This window comes from Pempheris klunzingeri, chromosome 5 (assembly GCF_042242105.1).
Source record: "Pempheris klunzingeri isolate RE-2024b chromosome 5, fPemKlu1.hap1, whole genome shotgun sequence".
Classification (NCBI taxonomy): domain Eukaryota; kingdom Metazoa; phylum Chordata; class Actinopteri; order Acropomatiformes; family Pempheridae; genus Pempheris; species Pempheris klunzingeri.
The window spans coordinates 8,281,446-8,287,049 of NC_092016.1; positions in this window are offsets into that span (position 1 = coordinate 8,281,446).

The window sequence follows — 5,604 nt, forward strand, 5'->3', positions numbered from 1 at the left end:
CCCACCGAGTGGAGGGAGGGAGGGAAGGGAAGGGAAGGGAAGGGAGGGAAGGAGAGGAATGGTAGGATACCGCCAGTGACTACAGGGGCTTATTTCTCCTTTTAGAGAATAAAACATGGAAATAAGGAAAGGTGAGAAGGGACTCATATGGGTGTGTGTATTGTACTACTTGGCTCTGGGACAATTTTCTGTACTGTGGAGCAACAGGGACTAAGGAAATGCAGATAGAGAGCAAATAGGGGAAGAAAATGATGGGTTACACTGTCATAGGTACGCCTTAAAGCTCACTTGCCAGACATTAAAGGTCTGCGCGCTCACTCATGCTTCACTGAATATTGCTCCCACAATGCAGTGCGGTAGACCTCTCTCTGAGAATTAAGCCCCTCTGTGGAGCACTGGCACAGGAGATAATCAGATGTTCAATTTCTTTCTGTGTAGAAAAGGTTTTAAGAATTGTATTATATATTTTTTTTATCGTGCAGTCTTTATGCGGAAAGCTTTATAAGGAAAAAAAATTATCTTTTTAAATGGATCACCTTGTGGTGCGGATAGTGTTTTTATTAGCCTGTGTGTGCGTAGATGTCTGTGTGAAGTACAACATATGAACAAGAGAGTGCGATGCTAAACTTGAGTGTGTGTGAATGTACGGGAATGTGTGTGCACACACAGGATGCCTACTGTCAGGCGTGAGGGCGAAGGGACGCCTGCTTTCTGTCATTTTAATCCCCATACCCAGTGACACACTGGAGCCTGCGCTTTCACTGAGCTTTTTTGACAGAGACCAAAGGGTCCTCACAAGGACACTGGTTAATCTAGCAATGTACAGGCTCATATGAATGACAGGTCACCAGTAGAGATGTTTGAGTTACATTTGTTGCTTTTGACTCAGATTTGCTTCAAGCTGGATTGCGATTTGTGCTGTGGAAGTCGATAATAGCACAGTCTGTCTCCCTTTATTGTACAGTGCCATGATACATTCCACTTCAACTAAAGCACAGAGAAGGACATTTCAAAACTTTTTTAAAGACATTTCAGTTACTGACTGATATTTCCAAATATTTTTTATTTGCTATGAAATGACTTTCAAGTGTCAGCAAGAAGCAGCTTTATTCTGTCATGGAGCCATGTCACTCATATTAGCCCTGCAATAATGTCAGAATTAGCTCACATTAGCTTACTAAATGTATTCACATACAGTAGCAATTCAGCAATATGTTAGAGACATTTTCAAATTGATTGATGCATTTGTTAGTGGTCATGATTTTTAGTGCCATTTTTTTTAAGTATTACCCTTATAATGTTCCAAAAAATCATCAAGCATTCTGCCTCTAAAGCTATGAAATAGCCTATTGCTGATGTTACTTACCTGCCAGAGAATGCAGTTGGTACTTAAATGGTATGTTTTGAACAAATTACAGTGGTTTTAGCCTTTGTATGATGTTGGTGAGGTCAGATTCAATCATGTACATAATTGTTATAGTAATTGAAATATTGATATGTCAATGTCAGAGCCGAGGTGTCAACAGGGTAGGAATGAGGGTTTGATATTTCTTGGGCCATTAAACACCACTAAGTTCCATCCAGAAATTAGAGGTTTTGCTGTTGACAGATGATTTAATTGTATTCCCTGTATCTGATCATGGGTGCGTGTAGTTGACGGAGCATAACGAGCTTCAGAGACCCCAGAATGTTAACGATTCCTGCCTTGGCTAGGGAGAGGTTTGCACAGACCTCAAGCCTGCCTGTCTGCCTGCCGTCTCAGCATGGCACCCTGGCATCACGACCAACAGCACTTGGCACTGCCCACTCAGTGCAGTGCAGAGTGGCACTCTGTATAATGGAATCAGCAGGGGAGGCTTTTGATCTTAATTGCATGCCGACTGCAGACTCCATCCTTGTCTCCGCTGTTGTTTACTGCTGACTCCTCTCTCACTGACAGAGTTGATGCAAGAAGCTTCTTTCAGAGCCTTTCTTTAACCAAAAATGTGCCTTATTGAATAGGATGATGCATATATATTGTTTCTAAATTATTCTATTGGTAACCTAGGTGATTATGATGACGATAGTGCTATAGACACAGCAATGTATTTGGACTTGTGATATTCTGTGTGCTGTCTAAAATGCTAGATGCCCTGCAGCAGCCATTTTGCGTGCCAATAGGCTGAAGACATTTCAGTATGATTTCTTTTATGGTTGCAGTTTTGATGTGTGCATTTCCTTTGGGTGTCTGTGGCGTGTGCTTTGTAGGACTTTGGTGGCTAAGGCAAAAGGCCAAAATGAATAAATGTAAAACATTGGCCAATGTAATTTGGGTTTCCTATGAAAATGTCTGGCATTCCTAAATTAGTCTGAATTCAAACCGGTAACCCTATGTAGATTGAATATAGCGCGAAATTGTTCCAACGGTGTTCATTTTTTTTGCCCTGTGTTTCTAAGCTATTCTACAGTGTGTACGATAAATGACTATCTATACTCGACAAATGACCTTTCTTACTGCTGTGCAGTTATTATTTTTATTTCTCGTTTCCTATACCCTATAAATCTTTGTAAAACATGTTGAAATACTGTATTCTAACTGTATAATCCTATGCATTGAGTCCTGGGACAAAAAAAAACAAAAGAGAAAAAAAACAGTTTGTGCAGTTGTCGAGACTTTTTTCCATTTTGAAACTTGTGAATGTGCTGTAATGATAAAAGAAACTGGGATACTTCATTTTCAGTATAGGACCATTACTGGAAGCCAACATTTTCCTCTCCATCCAAGGCAGCTCAGAAGATTCTCAATCTCGTACCTGATCTGGTTGTACTGGATGAACCTTAATTTTACAAAGTTCTGTGTGGACGGAGCAGTTACCCACAGATTTCATCATTCACTCCTCCGTGAATAAACTCAGAGACATATATGCCCTTCACATCTTCTGTGTTTCTTTCACTTTTAGAATATTGATTTGCTTCAATTGAACACTCACCTTCCATGCATATTGCATGAGTTACAACCACCTTGGGTGATAGAGTAACACTTTGCCACAGGTAGACAATTTCTCGTTAAAGCGAACTGAATTTTTTATGTAAGCCCTAAGTATTTATACAGCTCATTACATAACTCTTAGATTCACCAAAGCGCTTACACACAAGCAGGAGTTATAGGTTGATTTATGACAATGAACACTTCTTATAACCAGTCAATTCGTTTATGAGTGACAAGGCCAAGTGCTTGAGCATGGCAGTTTTCTTTAGATATAAGCACATATTATGATCACAAACAACTTTCTTGATTGCATCAGTCTTCCTGTGCAGCGTGCTCTATGACAGCTGATGCTTCTCTCCAAATGTCACATCAGGTTCCTGTCCCACCGCTCAGAATACAGACCAGGAGCCAAGGTCTGGCTTCATGAAACAAGTTGATAGTGTAAATAGCTGCACAGCATATCTGTCATCGGCAATGAAGGTTGCAAAATTGCTGCGAAAACATTAATTAAGTACTGACAGCTAAGAATGAAATTGGAAAAAAGAAAGATGAAAGGCAAAATTGCCTCATCTGACTGCTTAACAAACCCAGACGTAGGGGGTGGGATATCAAAGACAGACCAGAGGCCTGCGCAGGCCATCTTCTAAATGAGCAGATCATTGATGCAGCAACAGATAGAGCAACTTCAAGGGCTGCTGCCAAAGCAGGAGTGATTACATTTGATTATTGCAAGCACTGCATCTTGTACACTATCCTTAATCACTGGTGGAAAATCAAAGGAAATACTGTACTTTATATTTCTATTAAGACTTGCAGCTTACATCATTTTGGGAGTCAATGTTATTTGCAGTGCACTGCACTTGTGATAACATTTCCAAATAACCATGTCCTTCGATGTCTGGAAATCAATGACACTGAGTCAGCCTCTTTGCAGGGTTTCTTACAAGAAATTGGGTTAAAATCTGCATGTTGCTGGCTTCTGTTCTCCTGCCTGGGATGCTTTGCACACAGCAGCCAGCCTCTCCTTCAGCAGGAAATGGTTGTGTTTACCAGCAGGTTGCGTTTCACTTCCACATGTTTCAAACCTTCTAATGAGATTTGGCTTTGATTTCCTCTGCCTTAGGGGAGGAGGAGGAGGAGAAGTTGGTGAAAATAAAAACAATGATTGTGTGGTGTCATTTTAAACAGTTGTTCTGATGAATAATTTAACACCTAATAACTAATTCTAGGGCTTGCTAAACTCAGCGATAACCCAAGAGCAAATTAAAATATCGTGTCAGGGTAGTTTGCATTTTAACAGACTTTCTACAGGATTTTAGAGTAGGTTGAAGTCTTTAAACCAGAATGACCCTGACTTGCAGGCAGTGTAATCAGCTGTGGTCTCTCTCTTAACAGCTGAGTTTAATGGGCTGGGAGGAGAGCAGGCCGACTTATCTAAAGAAAACTGTTCCCTGAGAGGTTCAGTTACCAGCCACAAGCTACAGAACTCCAGATCATAAAATGATTTAAAATACTGTCCATGTGTGGTAACTGTAGTGCTTTGGAGGACAATACTGTATATCTGTGCACTTTGGCCACATCTTTAGTATGCAAAAAAGAAAACAAAAACAAGAACAAAAATATACAAAACACAGCCACCAGTTTCTTTAGTTTAATTAATTATTCAATCATTGATTTAACCCTTGTATGTTGTTTGGGTCTGTGGGACCCATTTTCATTTTTTTATCAAGAGAAAAAAGATTCATTATTTTTTCTAACTCAGACTCATTGACCTTGGCTCATATTGATGAGTCTGAGTTTGAAAGAATGATTAATCGTATAATTTCTCTTTTGATAAAGAACATGAAAACGGATTAAATCGGGTCCCACAAACCTGAACACCATACAAGGGTTAAATAGGTAGAATTACTGAGATTAAGCTCTTTAATGTAGAGACTTGTGAACAAAAATAAACGTGTATGGTGTAAACATTGACAGACCCATGAACATATAGGCCACTGTAGGCCAACATTGGGTCCACATTAAAGGAAACAATTACAAGTTCACAATGCTGGAATGTACCCAATGGTTTGAAACCTTAGAAAGAAATTAGTGTTTGCAAGTAATGCCATTTTTAAGGAGAACTGTGTTTCCAATTCCAAACTCATTTTCAACATCCATTATGCAATGTGGACACTGTATTAAAGAAGCAGGTTGTATTCATATTTTGTTAGATGGGATTCACAGTTTTCCTTAAGTTAGGTCTCAGTTGCACACTAACACTAACAAACGAAGAGCTTCATCACACGTTAAATTGACATACTACATAATATCTCATCTTTAAATACATGCAGGCTACAATGTCTTGTCAAAGGTGTCCGTAAAATGTGGCACAAGAGGAGGAAGTTAGGAAACAGTAATGTACAATTTTCCCGTGTCACCTGAATGCAACAAAGCGCGGTTGGCAAATGACAGTTGTGCCTTCTTCTGATTGACAAACAGAGCTGACCAATCAGCGTCGACTCTATAACACCGTTAGCCAATCATTGGAGGACGAGCTTTCTATTGTCCAATCATATTCAAAGGGGCAGATTCTAATGCAGTACCCCCGCGGTAGAGGATGAAAGATGAATGAGGCTAGCTAGCAGTTGGCTAAC